We start from the raw sequence: 25357 nt of genomic DNA on the forward strand, positions 1-25357 counted from the left end.
GGGAAGTGGTAATTATAAATAATGGCTAGAAGGGTTCTCACAGCAAAGAAAGGCTCTGTTGTGTTAGCTTTTAGGTCCTAGCTTCTGTGTTGAAAAGAACCAGTTTGCGTGTTTATTTGTTTTTGTTTTTTTATAAAACCACCGTGACCTCGGTTTCATTCTGTGTACAGTAGCGGGAAGCGTGCGTTAGGTTGGTTTGCCTTTAAATCCAAACCAAATTGAATTGCTCCCCCATTCTTGTGTGTACTCCTAATTTCCTCCTTTGAAAGCTGGAGGAGATGTTCTTGCAGCTAAAGTGATCCTTCAAGACTCGTCCTGTATTCTCAGAATGGTCTGCTCCCAAACTGAAGACCAGCAGCGGTGGCGATGTTGTTGTTGTTGTTGTTTAGTCGTTTAGTCGTGTCCGACTCTTCGTGACCCCATGGACCAGAGAACGCCAGGCACTCCTGTCCTCCACTGCCCCCCGCAGCTTGGTCAGACTCATGCTGGTAACCTCGAAAACACTATCCAACCATCTCGTCCTCTGTCGCCCCCTTCTCCTTGTGCCCTCCATCTTTCCCAACATCAGGGTCTTCTCCAGGGAGTCTTCTCTTCTCATGAGGTGGCCAAAGTACTGGAGCCTCAGCTTCACAATCTGTCCTTCCAGTGAGCACTCAGGGCTGATTTCCTTCAGTATGGAGAGGTTTGATCTTCTTGCAGTCCATGGGACTCTCAAGAGTCTCCTCCAGCACCATAATTCAAAAGCATCAATTCTTCGGCGATCAGCCTTCTTTATGGTCCAGCTCTCACTTCCATACATCACTACTGGGAAAACCATAGCTTTAACTATACGGACCTTTGTTGGCAAGGTGATGTCTCTACTTCTCAAGATGCTGTCTAGGCCTGTCATTGCCCTTCTCCCAAGAAGCAGGCGTCTTTTAATTTCGTGGTGGCGATGTTACTGCTTGATTTAAGCCTCGTTCCTTGATTTGCCTCCAGCCTGGCTTTCCATGTTCTCCACTGGTGACATAGATGTAAATTTGTCAGTGCATAGGGAGGATTCAGACACGAGGCTTCCATTAATGTCAGCAGGAGTTGTGAGTCTAAAGCAAATCCGCCTTCCCAGTAGAGGCCTCCCGTTGCCAATTTTCTGCTTTGCGGCAGACTTGCATATAACCATCTATCAGCAAGGCACTGATAAACCGCAGCAGGAAACTTGGTTCTGTGGCATTTCTCGGCGTTGAGGCAGGATCAGAGGTATGAAATAAAACTACCTTTCTGTGTCCCTCACCACCCACCCACCCCAGTATTACACAGTGGAAATGTGCAGAGTTAGACAGGACTAGAAGTGGGATTTCATTCATGCTCAGTCACAGAAGTGACACAGTCTTTGCACACTGTATCGGTGTTTTGAGTGAAAAGGACCCAGAGATGGAACATGAGCATGAATTGTCATTGCTCAGTATGTTGCTAATTAAAGCCTTGTGCTGTCCAGAGGTACGGATGGGCAAATCTGACTAATAATAATAATTTATTATTTATACCCCACCCATCTGGCTGGGCTTCCCCAGCCACTCTGGGCAGCTTCCAACAAAATACTAAAATACAATAGTCCATCAAACATTAAAAGCTTCCCTAAACAGGCCTGCCTTCAGATGTCTATAAACTATTTTGGTTTCTCTGAGTTTTTCATTTTTATTTAGTTCTTCACATTTCCATCAATTTATTTTGAAAATTTATAGGCATTTTTTGTGCAAATTTTGCTTAACCCACCCATTTTTGCAAAGCAACCCCCCTCTAACATGCATATTTGTATGTTGTTTCCACAAATATTTGCATTTTTTCTGCACACTTCACCCTAGCACATGCATTTTTGCACAGCTTATGTGGCTGGAGAAAGGCACTGCAAACTTAAGAGAAGCGCGAATTTCCAAGGCTGGCACTGTTTCGCTCCTCGTATTGTTTCTGACGGTGCAAATGAGGCCATTTCACCTTTATGCGTGAACTGAATCCAGTGTCTCCCCCATCCCTACCTAGAGGTCAGATAAATTACGTGATCCATGATATACCTGCCTCATGGGCGATATAACCTCCCTGTTAATGTGCTATGCAGAACCACAACAGTGTGGCTACGCTAGAACAACAGTTGTTGGAAGGGGGAGTGGAAATTGCTTCGTATGATTCATTTCAATGAGCAACAAGCTAGTTAAGGGCCATCTGTTCGAGAAAGAAATGAAATGGTGGGATTTCCTCTCCACAAAACCCCCTCCACCTATTATCCCCCTCCCCTCCAGCATGATCATCATGTTGCTATATCAACACTTGTGTTAGCTTTGAACTTTGCTTGGAACACAGCCGCGAGCCCCCTCTCCATTTCCTTCAGATACAATTTGGTTTACACTTCATTTTCCCCTCCTGCTGATTTGACTCAGGTCATTGTTATTGTTGTCAGAATGCTTTGACATGTGATTATTTTATTTTTTTGTTGGGGGGGGGGATCTTTCCAATCCAACCAGAGAGCCAATTCAAATGAAATAAACTAGCTTCTGGAATGCAACAGCTGGTCTCACTTGACCTGGAAATGCAGGTTCAGCTTGTTGTGTTTCTTTTCATGGACGAAGCCCAAAGAGAAGTGAGAAACTCCTTAATTAGGTTCACAGAACCATCAGGGGAAGTTTGTGGGTGCTTGCTGGGCTCTGCTGGGGGGGTTGGGGGGGTTTGTGAGGCCGAGGTGAAGGAATTGTCTACAGGATTCGTTTGCAGATTGAACTAGAAGTCCAAGCACACATGGAGATCTTCGCAGAAAGACAAGATCTGGGCAATGGACGGCACAATTGGAAGATGGCATGGCATGGCAAGGCAAGGCATAAGGACATAAGGACGTAAGGCAAGACTGCTGGATCAAGCCAATGGCCCATCTAATCTAGCATCCTGCTCTAACAGTGGACAACCAGATGCTTGTGGGAAGTCTGCAAATAGGACCTGAGGCCAACAGAGAAACTGAGCCTTTCATGTCATTGGCCCAATCCTGTAGAATACTCTTCCAACAGAGATTCAGTGAGTGCCTTCTGTGCTAAAACCTTTCTTAGAATCACTGAGTTGGAAGGGACAACGAGGGTCATCTAGTCCAAACCTCTGCAATGCAAGAATCTGTAGCCGTCTCATATGGGAATCGAACCTCAGCAACACACTCTAACCAACTGAGCTATCCAGGCTGAATATGTTGCCAGGTCTGTGCAAGCTGTTAAGAACACATCCTTCTGGAATGGTTAGCTGGGAACCTTTTTAGCTCAAGGGCTTCATTATTTAATGCACAGCTCTTTGCGGGCTCCGTGCTAGTGGTATGCAAAGCATTGGTGGATCAATGGAGATGACTCTCAGCTGTGAATAATAGGCAATGTTCCAGCCATGCAAAACCAAGAGGTTTCCACACATGCACATGCACGCCTCTGCCTTTCTATCCAAACATTATCACAGTGCAAGGACACATTTCACCCCATATCAGTTGAGGAGGTGCATGGAGCAGGGCCAGTAGGGGCTACGGCTCAGGGATGGGCTGAACAGAGATGCCTAGAATACAACATTGGACTCCAGGACCTCAGGCTCCCTAAAGGTAAATTAACTCCTGACCATTAGGTCCAGTCGTGACCGACTCTGGGGTTGCGGCGCTCATCTTGCTTTATTGGCCGAGGGAGCCGGCGTACAGCTTCCGGGTTATGTGGCCAGCATGACTAAGCCGCTTCTGGTGAACCAGAGCAGCGCACGGAAATGCCGTTTACCTTCCCGCCAGAGCGGTACCTATTTATCTACTTGCACTCTGATGTGCTTTCGAACTGCTAGGTGGGCAGGAGCAGGGACCGAGCAATGGGAGCTCACCCCGTCATGGGGATTCAAACCGCTGACCTTCTGATTGGCAAGTCCTAGACTCTGTGGTTTAACCCACAGCGCCACCTGCACTCCCTACCCCTCTTTTAAAGTTTTGTCCACTGCCTCACAAAGGACCTGAGATCCTTCCCCACAGAGGCCAAGCCAATATTCACAGGGGTGTTTTTTTTTTCTACCTTACCCACTCAAAAAAGCGAAAGAAAAGCTGGTCTGTAGACTTCATCTATTTATTCTGCTTTTTTCCTGCTCTTGCTCCAAGGATTTTGAAAGCCATTTGCATCCTGTTCACAGAAAGCCCAAGGTGCTGGATAATGAAGTTGCTGAGTTTCGAATGTACTGGGCTTATTTATGAGCTGAGAGGAAATCATTTTACATTTTAGCTCAGCTTATAAATTTTAGCTCAGCTCAGCTCGGTCTTGTTTGAAGATTCTCCCATTCTGTTCCTTTCTCCCCAATCTCGCTTTTGAGCAACAGCAGTGGGGAGATACAAAGGTGAGGGCAGTTCCTTGGAAATTCGTTAGACTCTAAAAATTAAAGCCAACCAGAGTTTCCCACAGCAAAGAACCTTTACGATTTTATTTCTCCGGAGCCTGTGCGTTCTTACAAAGGGCCCAGAAACACGTAAAAACTACACTTCCCACCGCTGACAGGTTTCTAAAACTTCTTACTCCAGAATAATCATCTGCTGCAAAAGTTAACAGATGTGGGAATGTTGTGGATAGTAGGAGAGGGTATATTGATTAAATATTATCCTTCCTCACTCATGCTTAGTGAGCTAGTAGCAGAGCACATTCCTTTGAACATTGCTGGAGGCAAGTTGATGGATTCGTGCGAATCACATAAATTGAGAAATCGAGTCTGGCTTGTCCAGATTGGATTGTTCCTGGTAAATTTCCCCTTTGTTGTTCAGTCATTTAGTCGTGTCCGACTCTTTGTGACCCATGGACCAGAGCACGCCAGGCCCTCCTGTCTTCCACTGCCTCCCGCAGTTTGGTCAAACTCATGCTGGTAGCTTCAAGAACACTGTCCAACCATCTTGTCCTCTGTCGTCCCCTTCTCCTTGTGCCTTCCATCTTTCCCAACATCAGGGTCTTTTCCAGAATTTCCCCTTTAGTTCCCTCTCAAAAAACAATAATGACATGACAGTCTTTTTTAAAAAAGTAATGGTAAAGTTTACTTACATTCAGTTCACGGTATTGCCCTGAAGACAGACTTTATCTTGTTGCAGTTACAGTTGTAGAGAAAAGAAGTCTGAGCTTAGGCCTCAGATTTTCTACCTTTTGGCTTCCATACTCTATAAGGATGAGCCATGTGCTACTGGCTACGAGTGATCAGAAGAGCAGCAAAAGAGCAAAAAAGGGTTTTTAAAAAAGCAAAAGAGGAAGATGGCTGCGTGACTAGCTCTTTTATAGGGTCTGCTAGGGTCACGCCCATCGACCTGGTCAAACAGGGGGAGAATGCTTCAGAGCAGGTATGACAAGAAGTCCTCCCTGTCTGGAGCAAAATATCTGTGTGTGTCCACTCTAGGAAACAGAAAATGTTGTATTTGACTGCTACAGTGAAGATGTATCCCACAAAAGAAACTGATAAAAATCAGGAGTGGCGTAAGCAAGGTTGCTCCAAAGCATCTTGCATTCTGTTTCCAGACCATGGGAATGCCTGTATGTTTCTCATAGACACAGAAAATAACAGGACACAGAGATGGCATTGGTTGAAAGGCTAGAGGCAGGCGTGCACCTACTGATGGGTGGGAGAACACCTTGATCAATGGACAATGCGGAGCTTAAGCTTTAAGGCTCTGCCCTCACCTGCCTCTAGCCTTTGTGGTGAGAGCCAGTGTGGTGTAGTGGTTAAGAGCGGTGGACTCGTAATCTGGTGAACTGGGTTCGCGTCTCCGCTCCTCCACATTCAGCTGCTGGGTGACCTTGGGCTAGTCACACTTCTCTGAAGTCTCTCAGCCCCTCACCTCACACAGAGTGTTTGTTGTGGGGGAGGAAGGGAAAGGAGAATGTTAGGTGCTTTGAGACTCCCTCGGGTAGCGATAAAGCGAGATATCAAATCCAAACTCTTCTTCTTCTTCTCATGTACCAAGTCAGGTGTGACATCAGGTGTGAGGTGGACAGGTGTGGCTTAATGAGAATGGACTCGCTGGCCAAATGGAGAGACCTGGATGCCCATGTTTGGCCAGCAGGCTAGAGGTGCTGCATCATGGTCTGCAATGACTGGCAGGAGTTATGTCCTCGTCACGTGATGCTAGGCAGGAGCAAAGCATTGTGTGAAGCAGGCTCGGCTCCTCTGTTTTCTGGATTCGCCAAGCAGCAAACACCTATGGAGACATTGAAATAAAAGGTCTGCCTACTTCCTCTCTCCAAGGCTTGAAAATCTAAAGGGAGAAATGTACTAGATATCTGAAAGGCAAGGAAATTATGATCAAGAAGAAGAAGAAGAAGAAGAAGAAGAGTTTGGATTTGATATCCCACCTTTCACTCCCTTTAAGGAGTCTCAAAGCGGCTAACATTCTCCTTTCCCTTCCTCCCCCACAACAAACACTCTGTGAGGTGAGTGGGGCTGAGAGACTTCAGAGAAGTGTGACTAGCCCAAGGTCACCCAGCAGCTGCATGTGGAGGAGCGGAGACGCGAACCCGGTTCCCCAGATTACGAGACTACCGCTCTTAACCACTACACCACACTGGCTCTCCAATCAACTATATCTTCACTAACAGTCAATCAATCAACTATATCTTCACTAACAGTGCATTGAAAATCTTCCAGGGTGGGGCCCATCGGCTCCAGCATCCCTACTTGCAAATCTACACTTCAGGTAAGACCAATCGTTCTATTTACTTTGTGGGATGCAGCAGTGGATGAACAGAAAACAGGCGGGTCCCAGGTCTGCAGATTCACTGATTATAATACCTGATGGAGTACAATACAGTCAAAGGCTGCTTCAGCTGCAGAAAGCCGGTCCAGTTTATAATGTCTGGTAAAAGTGGCAGCTGTGCTGGGCCCAGGGTTAACCCGAGCCACACAGTCCAGGTCTGGTCCCAAATCCAAGGGTTCCATGAGGAGTCAGTCCAACAGGGCCAACGCAGGAAACTGGGCTAGGTCAGGCACAAGGTCTCAGGTAGGTTCCAGCAAGCAGCAATGTTGCTCCCACAACCTGGGGCAGGGTCCGGCAGCCTTTTATCTCTGATGGGGTAACGGTCAGTTCTGATACCCCAGTGACTCACCTCCCTGTCTCGTCTGAAGGTGAGCACTCCTCCTGCGAGTGCTCAGGTCTCTCCTTCTCTCAGACCTGAGTCTCTGCAGCTCGGGAGATGTTGGTGGCTTAATACTCCTAGAGGCCACCTCAGCCTCTCCTGACCCAACTGGTAGTGGAGCAGCTGCACATGATTGCCCAGCAGGGGGCAACAAGGTAACCCTCGCATCTGGAGCCAGGGCAGGCTCAGGCCCCTGACTCGGCCCAGCAGGTGCTTGTTGCAGGGGAACCTGTGCAGATTGGGGCTCTTCAGAATCAGGCCCCAGACTCAGTTCAGATGCTGCCTGAGGCTGAGAATCCAGTGCGGACTGAGACTCCTCCAGCTCCAAGACCGAGCCCGAGTCACAGGCCATCACAGCAGCAGACGACCAGGTGGCCGCATTACAGGTGTGTTAGCTGTGAAGGCTGCGGAGGTGGAAGCTGAGCTTGTCGAGTGCAGAAGCACCTGAGTTGGCTGGGACAGTTTGAGGGAATCATATGCAATCAGGAAAGAGGCTGCAGCTTTGATCTGGATATTCTGTCCGAAGATAGAAAAACCTTCCCTTCTTAAAAATGATAGTTGCACAGGGGCATTGAAGATATTTTTGGTGCACTTCGTGGGGCAGGACATGAAGGTATGAGTCTTTGAGCTTTCCAGAGGTTCCAGGAATGGAGGCTGAGACCTTTCACATGGACAGCAGGTGTTGTGTCACCCAGTTGTGGTCCTTCCAACTTCCAGTGGCACATCTAATCAGAAATACCTGAAACACGCTTTGTTTCTGCGCTGTTGGCATAATAATTTTTCACTGGGTTTAGTCTGGGTAATAACGATCCTTCCATTTCTTCCATTTCCCAAAAGTTCAATTTATCTAATAAAATAGATGTTATTAATGCTATGATTATTATTATTTTATGTCACTGCTCATTTTCTTGCTGCTGGGTAATATTTTTAGTCACATTAATTTTCATTACAAATGCTAATTAGTGAGCAGTTATAAGGTTTTAATAATTCTGTAATGGCATGCATCCTTTATTGGGGCACTTCATTAATTTTTATCAGCATATAATCAGCTAAGTAACTATATTCTTCTGCTGGAAATTTCCCATTTCCATGACAAGTGTGTTAAATAGCTGTTTATGCGTGCATGGAAAAGAGAGTTGAAATAAACCATGTGCCTGGATTTGTAGACAATCCCTTTGCTGATCTATCGTCCAACGGACAGATACTTCGGCAAGAGGCAGTATGCTTTGGGCTGGGCGATACCCAGTTCTCAACATCATGATATATCACCAGCTAAGCATCACGATATATCAGTATATCACGATGTCTGAAATAAGGATGGAGCTATGGAGAGACATTGTTGTTGTTTAGTCGTTTAGTCATGTCTGACTCTTCGTGACCCCATGGACCAGAGCACACCAGGCACTTCTGTCTTCTGGCTCTGGTTGAGGCAATCTGACTTCCTTAGGGCCCTGGGACCTCTAGGGTGTTGCTATTTATGGACCTTAAGGTCCTCCACCGGGCATACCATGAGATACAATAAGGAGTACTTCTTCATAGTGCATAGTTAAGCTACGACATTCACTACTACAGCATGTAGTGATGGCCAGCCACCAATCTGGATGGCTGTAAAAGAGGATTAGACAAATTAATGGAGAAGAGGACTATCAGTAGCTACTAGCTACCACGGCTATGTTCTACTTCATCTGTCAGAGGTAGGATGTCTCTGAATACCAGTTGTTGGGACCCACAAGTGGGGAGGGTGCTGATTACTCAGGTTCTGCTTGTGGTCTTCTTCTAGGTTACCTGTTGGCCACTACAACTCCCATCAGCCCCATTTAGCAGGGCCAACGGTCAGGGGTGATGGGAGCGGGAGGCTAAAACATCAGGAGGACAATTGGTTGCAGAAATCGAGTATGACTGATGTTCCAATTGAAATAACAATAATGTTTGTTGGAAGCCACCCAGAGTGGCTGGGGAAACCCAGCCAGATGTTGTTGTTGTTTAGTCGTTTAGTTGTGTCCAACTCTTCATGACCCCATGGACCAGAGCACGCCAGGCACTCCACTGCCTCCCACAGTTTGGTCAAACTCATGCTGGTAGCTTCGAGAACACTGTCCAGCCATCTCATCCTCTGCTGTCCCCTTCTCCTTGTGCCCTCAGTCTTTCCCAACATCAGGGTCTTTTCCAGGGAGTCTTCTCTTCTCAAGAGGTGGCCAAAGTATTGGAGCCTCAGCTTCACGATCTGTCCTTCCAGTGAGAACTCAGGGCTGATTTCCTTCAGAATGGATAGGTTTGATCTTCTTGCAGTCCATGGGACTCTCAAGAGTCTCCTCCAACACCATAATTCAAAAGCATCAATTCTTCGGTGATCAGCCTTCTTTATGGTCCAGCTCTCACTTCCATACATCACTACTGGGAAAACCATAGCTTTTATTATACGGACCTTTGTTGGCAAGGTGATGTCTCTACTTTTTAAGATGCTGTCTATGTTTGGCATTGCTTTTCTCCCAAGAAGCAGGCGTCTTTTAATTTTGTGACTGCTGTCGCCATCTGCAGTGATCATGGAGCCCAAGAAAGTAAAATCTCTCACTGCTTCCATTTCTTCCCTTTCTATTTGCCAGGAGGTGATGGGACCAGTGGCCATGATGTTCAATGGAGAGACATTGGCTTCATGGATTTTCCCGCATCATGCTTTTTGCCAGCAGCTGCTCTTGTGATTTGCTGCCCCCCAGCAAGAGGCAGGGAGAATTGAGCTGGCAGAGTTACCAGGGGCTCCAGGAATTGCGAGAAGCATTGGCTTCGCAGTTTCCCCCACCTTGTCCTTTTTGCACAGCCAGCATATAAATACATCATGATTCACGATAAATTGCCAGGCCAAAAACTATGAAACCAATATCACAATATGGACTTCAAACCAGTTTGGGGCAAAATATTGCCCAGCCCTAACACACATCATGATTTGCAACATATTGCCAGGTCAATTATTATGAAACCACGATATAGTTTCATATCACGATATCACGATATGGACTTCAATCTGGTTTTGGACGATATACCAATATATGATTCATCCTTACTGGATGGCAATTGCGGGCAATGTAAAGTGAGGAGAGGCGGTTTTGCTCAGGTCCTGCTTTTGAGCTTTCAACAGAACATCTGGTTGGCCACCATGAGAGCATGAAGCGGACTAGATGAGCCTTTGGCCTGATGCAGCACAATTCTTCTTATATTCTTATATTCAAGATGGAAGACACAATGCGTAGACAATAGTCCCAGCTCCACCCTTACAGGGGAGAAGTAGAAACAGCCCTTCATGCAACCTTTTAACCTCTAGAATTATGGAGAGTCTAGCAATCTGACTCCTCAATGAGGGAAATGAGAAGAACACCTAGGGGCTTTAATAGTGAATTGGGAGTGGGTACCAATGGGGGATTTCCTCCTAATGTAAACCTGAAGGAATGTCCCCACCCCCATAGTTCAGCCTGGACACTGAGGTCCAGCTCCAAGGGCCTTCTGGCGGTTCCCTCACTGCGAGAAGTGAGGTTACAGGGACCCAGGCAGAGGACCTTCTCGGTAGTGGGGCCCGCCCTGTGGAACGCCCCCCCACCAGATGTCAGATTGATGGAACAACTATTTGACTTTTAGAAGACACCTGAAGGCAGCCCTGTTTAGGGAAGTTTTTAATGTTTGATGTTTTATTGCTTCATTATTATCATCATTATCATCATTATTATTAATATTCTGTTGGGAACTGCCAAGAGTGGTTGGGAGAACCCAGCCAGATGGGTGGGGTATAAATAATAAATTATTATTGTTGTTGTTGTTGTTGTAGTGGCTCCAGAAGAAGGATTGTTCACAGACCACTGCAGGGGGGGAGGTTAAATTCCCCCCTTGACATATGCTGTGGTTCCAATAACGATCACCTTCTAGCTGATCCAATTTGCATCCATCAATCAACAAATAAATCACGGTTTTGAGCCCCATGTTGGGCAAAAGATTGTTGCATTGCCAGGCGGTTGGACTAGAGGACCTTCATGGTCCCTTCCAACTCTACATTTCTTTGATTCTATGAAATAACCATCCGTTTCTTGTACCTAAATCTCCAAGCAAGTTCCCAACTCGCCCCCCACCCAGCCATCATAAATAACTAGGAGACTGCTAATAGGTTACAGCTCAGTAGCCTTCTCCCACTATCAATGGCAAAGGAAAAGCTAATATTTTGTCAGCAAGCAACAACAGCAGCAAATAATAATAATAAAAATCTCCCCCACTCATAGCGAATGTCACTGTGATGCTCTGATGGTGCCTTCCCTCCTCCAACCCATCCCCATGGCTGACATGGAGGGGGGGAAAGTACTGCGTGCATTTAAAATGCAAATTGAGATAATTAAATTTGACCTTCCACATTATCAGATGTGATAGGAATTCCCTTTCCTGATACTGTAACCGCCCCTCCTTCTTAAATGGAAAAGGAAACGGATCAAACAAGGGGAGCATGTCAAAGTCAAAACCAATATAATTCACAGCAATGCCCTCTCCAAATGTGGAGATTGTAGGAGGGGTGTGAGGTGATGGGAGCTGCTCTACAGATTTTAACTGCAAGCTGTCCAAGGTCCTTAAAAATGTGCCTGCTGAACTGGAGAGAGATGTTCATCTTTGTGGGTTTTTTTCTGTTAAGGGGTGGTGGGGAAACAAATCAAAGTCGTGTGATTCTGCCCCAACCCCTCCTTCATTTAATAATGGTTACTTTCCATTACCACCTAAGGTCCTCGTTCCCCTGTCATGTTTAAAGGGCTTATTGTTTCCCCGAATAGCTGTTGCCTGTCCCTCTGGAGACCGAGAGGATCCGAGGGAATATTAATTCTGTGCTTCCCTCTTGTCGGGACTCAACTTCAAACGGAATAAATGAGATGAGAGCCGAAAGAGGAGGTTATGCAAGCTGTCAGACTCCATTGTGTCAGAGGCATCGACGATGTTTGGAACAAATTATGTGTCACTCTCCTAAATCGCAGTTAGAAAGGCAAATCAGTTTGTGGAAGTCTTATTTGGTCTCTTCCAGAGCTCCGTTAATCTTCCTTTGCTTTTCTATAGTTTTAAAAATTTTCAGACGTTTCCTTTCTTTCCCCCCTCCTCCCTCTCATCCTTAAACACACCCACACGGCCAAATTTACAACAGATGACTCATAACCCTTCCACGTTAAATTCACGCTGATTACTTTGGTCTCGTTTCACAGAGGGAAAAACTGTCAGAGGCCTGGCTCACTCCTCAGACACGGAAAAACAAAAAAAGAAGAAGAAGGGGGGAGGGTACATCTGTGTTACTCGAGTTCTTAATTTGCAATCATGGATCAGAGAAATAGAGGCTGATGAAGAGAAGGCAGAGCTCTGGGAAAGTAGGAAGCGAACATACACACACAAACCACACACAAATGGAAAAGACGTTTTGCATGTGGGGATTGTGGGCTTCCATCCGAACATGGTTTTGTTATTTCCTCATGCAACGAATTTCAAAGAAAAGACCTGGAGCCACCATTCATTCAGTCAACGTTTTCAACAATCACTCTCAATTTTCACTGTTTCTTTAACACACACACACCACCACCACCACCACCACAAAGAGCTGTGGAAGGATTATATGTATTTCAGAGTTGGCATCTTGAAGACAATGAGCCATAACTCTGGAAGCCCCTGGTTGAAATCTCTCTTTGGCTGCTCCCCAGGTAATACAGTAAGTGTGGGTGAATCTGCCCTTTTTGGTTTCTCTCAGTTTCTCTTGAGAAAAGAAAAAAAGAAAAGATCTTATGTTCAGTTCTCCATATTTCCACATCTGTTCGTGATTCATTCTTTTATTTCAAAATTCACCGGCATTTCCTGGGATCCGGCAACCAACTACACTGAGAAGAGCTTTCCTGTGGAAAAAGGAACTGAGCTGAGCTAAGCCAAGAGCTAATATATGGAGACAGAGTTGAGGTGGAGAGTGAGGAGGCCCTAATGGTAAGGTACAAGCTTCTTCTGCCATTCTGTATTCAAGGACAATATATTCTTGGTTTCAGTTGGGATACCATTTGAATTTCATGTTGAACCCTCTTGAGACTCCTTCACAGACCCTTCCAGAGCCCTTATTGGGCCCCACCACAGAAAAAGCTCTGTCTCCAAAGGCAGCAGGAAGAAGGGCTTCTGGTTTTCAGCCTAGCTTTAGTCCATTGCTGTTGGCATCCGTCTGTCTTGAGAGACAATGGGGTGCATCTCCAGGGGGTCAAACCATTGCATTATCTGCACTGAAGTGACCTCCCTGGAGCGCAAGCCTGGGCAGTGTGTATGGAGGTCTTGGCCTGCCCAGATGACAAGACTGCTCTCTCAGCCTCACTGATGTGGTCCAAAGGAAAGCAGAGCAATATGTTTGGTGCCATATTGGTTTCAGGAGTTGCCAGAAGGAGGCATACAAGGCAGCCATCCAACCATCTTGGGGACGACTTCTTCTTCTTCTTCTTCTTCTTCTTCTTCTTCTTCTTTGGCTGTCACTCATAGCCAAGTAAGATCCCATAAACATGGTTTTAACAGTGAGTCCAACCATCCAACCATCTTAGGGACTTCTTCTTCTTCTTCTTCTTCTTCTTCTTCTTTGGCTATCACTCATAGCCAAGTAAGATCCCATAAACATGGTCTTCACAGTGAGTCCGTAAGTGATTGTGGAAGCCAATTCTGGATAATCACGTCCTTCCACGGTGGGGGCATAGGCTTTCGAGCGAGACTCCACTCCAGATGTATGCAGGTTTTATGACTTTTCTTCACGACTATCCCACAAGGCAGTGGAGGTATAGGATTGAAGTTTTCCTTCTGCTAGATGGGCTACCTTCCCAGGTTGACGAGCCCCACCTGCCCCTCACTTCCCTCTACAGCATATGCAGAAACCACCTTCTTGATCATTGGACCCAATATTGGTCTCACCTGCTCAATCTACCGCAGCCTGTCTTCGCATGCAGGGGAAGTCCCTAACTTGTGGAGGGTTTGAGAACCATCGGCTATGCTCACCAGGCTTAGCCAGCTAGCTGAAGCCATTCCTGGGGTGTGGCTGCTGTTGCATGCTGACAGCTTCTAGGAGCCACAAGTGAGAACTGAGTGCAGGGTGGGGACCTAAGGGGGACAGACTACCCCAGATGTAACACAACATGTCCCTCACCAGAGGTACTACATCAGGAATCACAAGACAGAGAAACCAGTAGGAAAACACTTCAATCTCCCAGGACATTCTATACAAGATCTCAAATTAGCTGTTCTATTACAAAGGAATTTCAGAAATAGACTGGAAAGAGAAGCTGCTGAATTGCAACTTATTACCAAACTTAAAACCATGGAGAGACCAAACTTAAAACAATGGAGAGAACAAAGACATTGGATTCTTATCTCATTATACATGACAAAGCCATTTTTCACCTTCTCACCCCTTGCTTTTTCCTGTAAGACCTATTGCAGTCGTTAAGAGTCGTCAACAGGCTCATCACAGCTATCTGCCAATCACCCATTCCCACCACCCTTCTGAGTAATACCCCTCCCCACCTTCTCACTATATAGAAGGATCTGGTGACTTCTGTTTCAGTGTATCTGAAGAAGTGTGCATGCACACGAAAGCTCATACCTAGAACTAACTTAGTTGGTCTTTAAGGTGCTACTGGAAGGAATTTTTTTATTTTGTTTTGACAGAGGTACTACAATTCCCCTAACACCCCACACACCCCACAATTAATGTATATTTTTACTTTGGTACACCTTCTAAAGGTAAAGGGTAAAGGGTAAAGGGACCCCTGACCATTAGGTCCAGTCGTGGCTGACTCTGGGGTTGCAGCACACATCTCGCTTTATTGGCTGAGGGAGCCAGCGTACAGCTTCCGGGTCATGTGGCCAGCATGACTAAGCCACTTCTGGTGAACCAGAGCAGCACACAGAAACGCCATTTACCTTCCCGCCGGAGCGGTACCTATTTATCTACTTGCACTTTGACGTGCTTTCGAACTGCTAGGTTGTCAGGAGCAAGGACTGAACAACAGGAGCTCACCCCATCGTGGGGATTTGAATCGCTGACCTTCTGATCGGCAAGTCCTAGGCTCTGTGGTTTAACCCACAGTGCCACCCGCGTCCCTATACCTTCTACACACAGTCAAATACCCTTCTCCATTCTCTGTCTAGGCAAGCAATCAGCATTTGTCGGGAGTTCAAGGAAACATTCTGGAGAGACAAAAACACTGAAGAGGGCTATTAAACAGAACTGCTGAGGGGCTTGGCCTGGGGAGTGTTCTGAGGGCCAGGCAAAGAGCACTCGAGGGCCACATTTGGTGTCTGGGTCTGAGGCTCCCTACCCTTGCTATAAGCCACACTGCTTTCAGCCTATATTACAGCATTCATGGCTAGCATCCCCCACACAAAATACCTTCCAGGTGTTTAAAATAAGAGGTAGAAGGGGAGAGGGAGAAACGTTTTCATTCACCGGAGTCGTTATTTCACACAGACCTTTCCAAATGTCCTCCTCCTTCTCCACTGTCTGCAACTCCCCCCTGCTGAGAGAGGGAAAAATACGTTTCCATTCCTATCATTGTGAAGAGTAAATACTTGAGCCATCAATAACAGGGTGAACTTTGGCCTTGTAGGATGAAAACCTTCTTTGTGAGTGGAGAAACAAAATGATAACACAGTTAAGGAGAATGGAAGGCACTTGAATCTATTTATTACAGCTAACACTCTCCATTATGGCGGCCTGTTTCCAGCAGATCAAAGACACCCTGTGCTTAAGTGTCGGGGTTTTTTCCTCCCATTGTGAGAGGCATAAACACCCTCTAAATGGCACCATCCTCAATGTGAGGTGGAGTTCCAAAAAGGGAAAAAAAGGGGGAAAGGAATGACTGGTGCTTTAGTGATCGCTAAAAATTGGCTTTGAGCCAACATTTTTATGTTGTGCTATATCATCTGTCTCCTGAGAAATCTCTATGTGGGACAAGAAGCTACAGTTAGAACTGGATATGGAACAACTGATTGGTTCAAAATTGAGAAAGGAATACAACAAGGCTGTATATTTAACTTATTTAACTTATATGCAGAATTCATCATGTGAAAGGCTGGACTGGATGAATCCCAAATCGAAATTAAGATTGCTGAAAAAAATATCAACAACCTCAAATAGGCAGATGACACAACCTTGATGGCAGAAAGTGAGGAGGAATTAAAGAACCTTTTAATGAGGGTGAAAGAGGAGAGTGAAAAATAATGGTCTGAAGCTCAACATAAAAAACCCCTGAAGATCATGTCCACTGGTCCCATCACCTCCTAGAAGGGGAAGAAATGGAGGCAGTGAGAGATTTTACTTTCTTGGGTTCCATGATCATGGCAGATGGTGACAGCAGCCACGAAATTCAAAGACGCCTGCTTCTTGGGAGAAAAGTGATGACAAACATAGACAGCATCTTAAAAAGTAGAGACATCACCTTGCCGACAAAGGTCCATATAGTTAAAGCTATTGTTTTCCTACTAGTAATGTATGGAAGTGAGAGCTGGACCATAAAGAAGGCTGATCACCGAAGAATTCATGCTTTTGAATTATGGTGCTGGAGGAGACTCTTGAGAGTCCCATGAACTGCAAGAAGATCAAACCTATCCATTCTGAAGGAAATCAGCCCTGAGTGCACACTGGAAGGACAGATCCTGAAGCTGAGGCTCCAATACTTTGGCCACCTCATGAGAAGAGAAGACTCCCTGGAGAAGACCTGATGTTGGATTGAGGGCACAAGGAGAAGGGGAGGACAGAGGACAAGATGGTTGGACAGTGTTCTCGAAGCTACCAGCATGAGTTTGACCAAACTGCGGGAGGCAGTGGAAGACAGGAGTGCCTGGCGTGCTCTGGTCCATAGGGTCATGAAGAGTCGGACATGACTAAATGACTAAACAACAACAAATATGATGGCGTAAACTAGTTTCTGTCTACAGAAGGATTCAAGGACATGGGTGGTGCTGTGGTCTAATCCACTGAGCCTAGGGTTCACCGATCAGAAGGTTGGCGGTTCAAATCCCCACGATGGGGTGAGCTCCCGTTGCTCGGTCCCTGCTCCTGCCAACCTAGCAATTTGAAAGCACATCAAAGTGCAAGTACATAAATAGGTACCGCTCTGGCGGGAAGGTAAATGGTGTTTCCATGTGCTGCTCTGGTTCTCCAGAAGAGGCTTAGTCATGCTGGCCACATGACCCAAAACCTGTCTGTGGACAAACGCCGGCTCCCTCGGCCAGTAAAGCGAGATGAGTGCCGCAACCCCAGAGTCATCTGTGACTGGACTTAACGATCATGGGTCCCTTTACATTTACCCTTACAGAAGGATTCACCATTACATTTCAACACATCAAATCTTTAAAAGGGGTGTGTGTGTATTAATTAACTAATTAAATTTATATACCACTTTGATTGTGGGAAAGAAACTGAATTCAGGTGTGTGTTTGTTTGTTTTTTTAAAAAGACCAAAACTGTGAAATTATCAGTAAAACAAAGTTAAAACCAACTAGTTAAAACCCTTTTTTAAAAAAAAAAACCAACAATGCTAAAATCAATGATATACTAAAAACCTGATTAAAACACATGCCAACATTCTACGTACAGTACCTGGATAGGCCTGTCTAAACATAAATGCTTTTAGCAGGGGCTGAAAAGAGTACAGTGAAAGTGCTTGCTTGACGTCAGTAGGCAGGGAGTTCCAAAGTGGGGAAAAAATTGTTTTTTTGCAAATGTGGAATGGGCCAACAACTTTGAGCAAAACCAACCAACTCAACAACTTTCTCCAGAGTTGTGAAAAAAGTGAAATATCTAGGGGTGAACTTGACTTCGAAGAATGTAAATTTATTTAAAGATAATTATGAGAAGTGTTGGTCAGAAGTGAAAAAAGATCTTGAAATTTGGACAAACTTGAAACTTTCCTTACTGGGTAGAATTGCTGTTATCAAAATGAATGTATTGCCAAGAATGTTGTTTTTGTTTCAGACGCTACAAATCATTGACAAAATGGACTGTTTTGAGAAGTGGCAAAAAGAAATTTCTAGATTTGTCTGGCAGGGCAAAAAGCCCAGAATAAAATACAAAATTCTTACTGACGCAAAGGAAAGAGGGGGGTTTGCCCTGCCGGACTTCAAGTTATATTATGAAGCAGCAGCTTTTTGCTGGTTGAAGGATTGGCTACTTCTTGAAAACACGGATATTTTGGATTTGGAAGGATATGATAACGTTTTTGGGTGGCATGCATACTTGTGGTACGGTAAGGCTAAAGTGTACAAGACATTTAAAAACCATATTGTCAGGAAAGCATTGTTTAATGTCTGGATGAAATACAAAGATTTATTGGAAAATAAAACCCCTAGGTGGCTCTCACCTATGGAAGCAAAGGCCTTAAAAAAGCTTAATATGGAATCTAACTGGCCAAAATATTGGGAAATTCTGGAGCAGGAGGGAGATAAAATAAAATTGCAAAGCTATGAGAAACTTAAGGATAAGGTGCGAGACTGGTTACATTATTTTCAAATAAGAGAGGCCTATCATTTGGACAGGAAAATTGGTTTCCAGGTGGAAAAATCAAAGTTGGAAACAGAATTGTTAGAACCCAATGCTAAGATATTGTCGAGAATGTATAACTTGCTGTTGAAGTGGAATACTGAGGATGAAACGGTAAAATCTGCTATGATAAAATGGGCACAAGACGTTGGTCATAACATTATGTTTGTTGACTGGGAACAGTTGTGGACCACCGGTATGAAATTCACGGCATGTAATGCCTTAAGAGAGAATATTATGAAAATGATATATAGGTGGTACATGACCCCAGTCAAACTTGCAAAAATCTACCATTTGCCCGATAATAAATGTTGGAAATGCAAAGAAACTGAAGGGACATTCTTTCACCTTTGGTGGACGTGCCCAAGGATCAAGGCTTTCTGGGAGATGATTTATAATGAACTGAAAAAGGTATTTAAGTATACCTTCTTGAAGAAACCAGAGGCCTTTCTTCTGGGCATGGTCGGCCAATTGGTACCAAAGAAGGATAGAACTTTCTTTATGTACGCTACAGCAGCAGCAAGAATACTCATCGCAAAGTATTGGAAGACACAAGATCTACCCACTCTGGAAGAATGGCAGATGCAAGTAATAGACTATATGGAACTGGCTGAAATGACCGGCAGAATTCGAGATCAAGGAGAAGAGCAGGTGGAAGAGGACTGGAAGAAGTTTAAAGTCTATCTACAAAAACACTGTAAAATTTTTGAATGTTGAGGACATTGAAAAGGAAAGAAGGGGTTCTAGTGACTGAGTTAAATAAGAGCACAAAGGGAGGGATCAAGAATCAAAATGAACAAAGATTGAGCTTGCTGAACTAATTATTAAATAGAATACAAGATCGGGAGGCGGGTGGAAGTAAGGAAAATAAGGTTTTGAAGGTTATAATTGGAAAGTGAGGGATTTTTTTTGTTTTTATATGTTAAAATCTCCTTTTTTTCCTTCTTTTTTTTTTTGCCTATGTTTTCTTTTCTTTTGTAATGTTTGTGAAAATTTTTCTTTTTGTAATGTTTGTGAAAATTTGCTTTTTTGTTCTTTTTTGTGAAAAATGCAATAAAAATTATTTAAAAAACAAAACAAAAAACAACTTTCTCCAGAGTTTCCCTTTTGGGAATATGGCAACCCTCTATTATGTGGTTCGTGTAACAGTGTCAATTTGGCAAGTCCATGCCTCTTTTGCAGGTGTTCTGTCCATGCAGTGCTACAAGACCAGACCTGGCAATGTTCTTCCTGGGTGTGTATCCTTAATAAATAAAATCCTTTCAAAATGTTCTCTCTGAAACAGGGATCATAGGACCACAGAACTGTAGAATTGGAAGGGACCCCAAGGGTAATGTAGTCTAACCCCCTGCAGTGCGGGGACATCGCCAGTGCTGGTGCATATAGGAATTGCAAATCGGGGTCGGCACTGAACTTGATCCATCAGATAGCAGAGACTGGTCCATGTAAGCTTTTGCCTCTATAAATTCAATGCACTTTTTTATTTCCACATGTGTTATCTCTGTAATCCTAATAACCATCTTGCAAAGCAAGAGGAACACAGAAAATTTGACCAAGTCAGACTGTTGGTCCATCCAGACCAGATCTACACTGATGATCAGTGGTTGTCCAAGGTTTCAAGCAGGCTTCTCTCCCAGTCCCAGCTGGAAATGCTGGGGATGTCAGCTTCGCCTTTAAGCTTTGCCAACGACTGGGCTCAACCTCTTCAGCCCCGACTGGGCCAGGCAAGCTGGAAAAGCACTCCCAGAGACCTTCCACTGCAGGGAGCAGGTCTAAGTGCTGTGGACTCACAACTTAGAGCTGTGAGCACCAAACTCGGTTCCAAAAGTCAGTGGAGCACAGCAGAGCATGAACCACACAAATGACAGCTCTGAAGTATAACTTCTTTTATTCTCTACAGCTACTGCATAAACTAACTAAAAACTAATTGGAGACGCTGGACTGCATGAGTGTTACAGCTGCTTGAGCAGTCACCTTATCTATATACAGATAACACTCAGACTCCCACAGGCTAGAGTGGTAGAAGCGATGAACAAAATCTGCCCCCTCCTTTCTGAAACATTGTCAGTAGATTCTTGCAATGGGAGGGGTGAAACATCCTCAGGGGATTGACCTGGGACCTTCTGAGCTACCACTGAGCTATGGCCCTCCCAACATATTGCATCAGTTTTATTGTCACCCCCATTTTGCAGGGTATGTCTGTGTTACAGGACTATCTGAACTGGCAATTTCCAAGCTCACAAACCAGCTCTCTTAGCTGTGATATTACACCAACTGTCTCAGGCTCACATAGGAAGGGCTCCACTGAATCAGACCCAATAGTGGTCAACTAAGTGTTTCCGGCAAACCACAGAAACCCCAACTGAACACTACATCCCACTCTTGTTCCCCGGATGCTGGTACTTAGAGGGCATGACCTTAACAGATTGGAGAACTGGGCCCAAAATAATGAAATGAATTTCAATAGGGACAACTGTCGGGGCAGGAAGAACCAGCTGCATAAATATAAGATGGGTGGAGGAATGGCAGATGAAGATGATGGACTTTTTGGAGCTGGCCGACCTGACCAGAAGAATCCACGAAAAGAAAGAGGAGTACCAAGAAGAATAGAAGAAATTTAAGGATTATTTAGTTAAATATCCTAAGATAATATAATTAGTACTATTTGTGAGTACCAAATTGGCTTAGGAGTTAAATGTTTTAAATTGCATAACACTATGGATAGAAGTGAACATGATAAGAAAGGAAGGATAGCAGTTGTAAAAATGAATGTTCTACCCAGAATGTTGTTTCTATTTCAAACTATCCCGGTGCTCAAAGGTCTAAAGCAATGCCAAGAATGGCAGAGAACCTTGGCGAAATACATCTGGCAGGGAAAAAGACCACGAATTAAAATGAAAATATTAGTAGATAAAAAGGAAAGAGGGGGCTTTTCCCTACCAGATTTGAGTTTATACTATGAAGCGGCATGTTTATTGTGGCTAAAAGATTGGATAAGATTGGAAAATAGAGAATTATTAGATCTGGAGGGCTTCGATAATAGGTTCGGGTGGCACTCGTACCTGTGGTACGGAAAGGTGAAGGCACACAGGGGCTTCCTAAACCATATTTTTAGGGGTCCAATATTCCAGGTATGGGAGAGGAACAAAAATCTCTTGGAAAGGAAAACCCCTTGGTGGATCTCTCCAATAGAGGTGTTGACTATTAAGAAAACTAATATGGAAGAGAAGAATGCCACTTATGAAGAACTTATAACTAAATCGGAACACAGTTTGAAACTTAGACCTTATGAGGAGATAAAATCTCTTTTTACAAGTTGGTTACAATATTACCAGGTGAATGGTCTGCTAACTGAAGATAAAAAGAAATTAGGATTTGAAGATAAAAAAATCTAGGTTTAATGTGGAGGTAATACAGGGAAAGAGTAAAGCACTGTCCAGGATATATGACATACTACTGGAGTGGTACACTAAAGATGAGGAGGTGAAGGAGGCAATGACAAAGTGGGCGATAGACGTGGGCTATAACATCGATTTTGAAAGGTGGTTAGAATTATGGAATAATAATATAAAGTTTACGGCGTGTATGGCATTGAGGGAAAATATGTGGAAGATGATATATAGGTGGTATCATACACCGGTGAAATTAGCTAAGATTTATAGGTTAAAGAACAAACGATGTTGGAAATGTGGGGAAGCAGAAGGTGATTTCTACCACATGTGGTGGCTATGTAACAAAGTGAAAAAATTTTGGGAACTAATATATAATGAACTTAAAAAAATTCTTAAATATACCTTTCCCAAAAAACCTGAAGCCTTTCTGCTAGGAATGCTGGGTAAAGAGATTAAAAAAGAAGATAAGAATATATTCCTCTACGCCACCACAGCCGCAAGAATCATGCTGGCACAAAACTGGAAAACGGAAATTATACCTAATATAAGTGACTGGCAAGTTAAAATGGTGGAATACGCCGAACTTGCTAGACTAACGGCTAGAATACGAGACCAAGATGAGCAAATATTTCATAAAAATTGGAGTAAATACTGGAAATATACTGAAAATAAATTGTAGATGACACTGGTGGGCTTCGATTAACTCTAACAGAGAATAACTAATATTTAAATTTAAGAGAAAATACGTGAATGTAGGATTATTTGATACTTACCAATAGGGTGGAGGGAAGTCCAGGACTAACTAAAGTCCAAAGGGTTTTTTTTCTTTCTTTCTTTCTTTCTTTTTTGTATATCTATATGTATGCTTGTAAGTTGGGTGATATGATGATCTGTATAGCGTATATTTGTATAGACATGTGTACTTTCAAAACTTGAATAAAAAGTACTTAAAAAAAAAAGAAAGAAAGATGTTAATTGATTAAGTTAATTTTATTGGAAACGAGTATTTGAAAACTGCTACAATGAGTCATATGGAAACTCAGCTAAAGGGATCCAAGGAAGTCATTTAACAATGGTAGTAAAAGTGGGATTATAATAGATAGGATAAATGTTGTATGTTTGTTTGTTTTTTATATTGCAATTTTTTTCTTTTTTGTTGTTTATTAAAAAAAAATATTAAAAATTGAAAAAACAAAAAACAAATATAAGATGGGGGATACCTGGCTTACTAGTAGTACATTTGAAAAGGACGTTAACCCAGTTTCAGCAGCCTCCTCCAACCCAGTATTCAGAGACTGCTGCCAGCAATTAAAGGGAGGTGATCGGATATTTCTGTTGCTGTTAGATCCGCCCAAAGGGAGTCGCTGCTTGACTGAATACTAGCTATCAGGTGTTCAGATTAAAATTGCATTCATGGTTACAAAGTTGGGTGCCTTCTGTGGCTCTGGCATAGCAACAGAAGCCCTTGGCACCAGCTTTCCTCCCCCTCTTCATTTCGCCATCACTGGCATCTGCATTCTGGTCTCCCACAGCTGCCACATGGGGGGGGGGGACTTGAGATGAGAGTAATTATATTGGCATCTCTCCCGTGCTTGGAGGAACAGTTTCTTGCTACTCATCCCCTAGGTTGCTTGCCAAGCAGAGATATGATGTAGAGCTTGATTGCTCTGCTAGAAAGAAAATAAAAAGAGTCGGGTGTGAGCCAAAATCGTCTTGTTTTTGTCCCCCTTCACTCTGCTAGGGAGGAAAGCAGAAGTGCATCCTAGGAATAAAGACAGCAACAAGTGGATTTAGGTGAATTTTGGAACTGGGGGAGTTCAAAACCCTCTTTTGAAGTTTTGCCTCGGTTCATAAAGGGTTCACTGCCAGACACATTTCCTTGTGAATTGGCTCCCAACGGGTGGCGCTGTGGGTTAAACCACAGAGCCTAGGATTTGCCGATCAGAAGGTCGGTGGTTCGAATCCCCGTGACGGGGTGAGCTCCCGTTGCTCGGTCCCTGCTCCTGCCAACCTAGCAGTTCGGAAGCACGTCAAAGTGCAAGTAGATAAATAGGTACTGCTCAGGCGGGAAGGTAAACGGCGTTTCCGTGTGCTGCTCTGGTTTGCCAGAAGCGACTTAGTCATGCTGGCCACATGACCCGGAAGCTGTACGCTGGCTCCCTCGGCCAATAAAGCAAGATGAGCGCCGCAACCCCAGAGTCGGTCATGACTGGACCTAATGGTCAGGGGTCCCTTTACCTTTACCTCCAGGAGAAAGTTTCTCCTGGGAAGCAGGGTGACGATGGCATGGAAAGCTGGCTGACAACAGGAGAAGTCTTGGAGGCTTCATCCCTAAGATGTGGATGTTCCTGGACCAATTTGGATGCTACCCTTTCTTTTGGTGGTGCATCAGAATTGTAGTTTCATTGAACTGAACTGGGAACCACTGGAAGTTAAAACAGCTTGGCATTCTCAAGTATATGGAAGCCTTAAGGGGTGAGGACTTGAAGGCTTTTCTTGTGCCAGTCAGTCTTTCTGCTATTTGCTACTTCTTAGTCTTTATAAGGGAGAAAAGAAGGTATATTCAGGCATTACGATACAATACAATACAATACAATACAATACAATACAATACAATAATCTTTATTGTCATTCGCCCATACAGAACAATGCAATTGAAAAAATCTATATCAGACATTCAAAAACCAATAAGCCTGCTATCCTAGCTATACCAGCCTGGTTAACTCTCTAAAAACTCTGATACCCCATAATTAAATACAACATACTCCCATACAGACTACCTTACACTGCGTTTAAAACCATAAGTTAATACACTCTCAACAGTGCAATGGTAAAATGACATCAACAGATCCTTTGAGAGATTATTTTTCCGGAGGATTTCTGAATAGGGAATGCAAACATGTTTTGATACAATTATTCAATCAATCATGTACTTTAATCATGTGCGTTATATTATTGAGTATTTTAATTATGTGCATCTATGGGGGTTTTTGGAAGTCCGCTCCCCTTCCCCGGGGGGGTAGGGGGGTGGCATTACGCGAACTTCCTGGGTTCCTGCTGAACTTCTTTCAGTCCCGGCAGACTGGAGGAGGGCAAATGTCCCTATTTTCAAAAAGGGGAAAAGAGAGGACCCAAATAATTACCGCCCAGTCAGTCTGACATCAATACCAGGGAAGATTCTGGAGCAGATCATTAAGCAAACAGTCTGTGAGCACCTAGAAAGGAATACTGTGATCACCAATAGTCAGCATGGATTTCTGAAAAATAAGTCGTGTCAGACTAAC

Source organism: Podarcis cretensis, assembly GCF_951804945.1.
Source record: "Podarcis cretensis genome assembly, chromosome: 11".
NCBI classification, from domain to species: domain Eukaryota; kingdom Metazoa; phylum Chordata; class Lepidosauria; order Squamata; family Lacertidae; genus Podarcis; species Podarcis cretensis.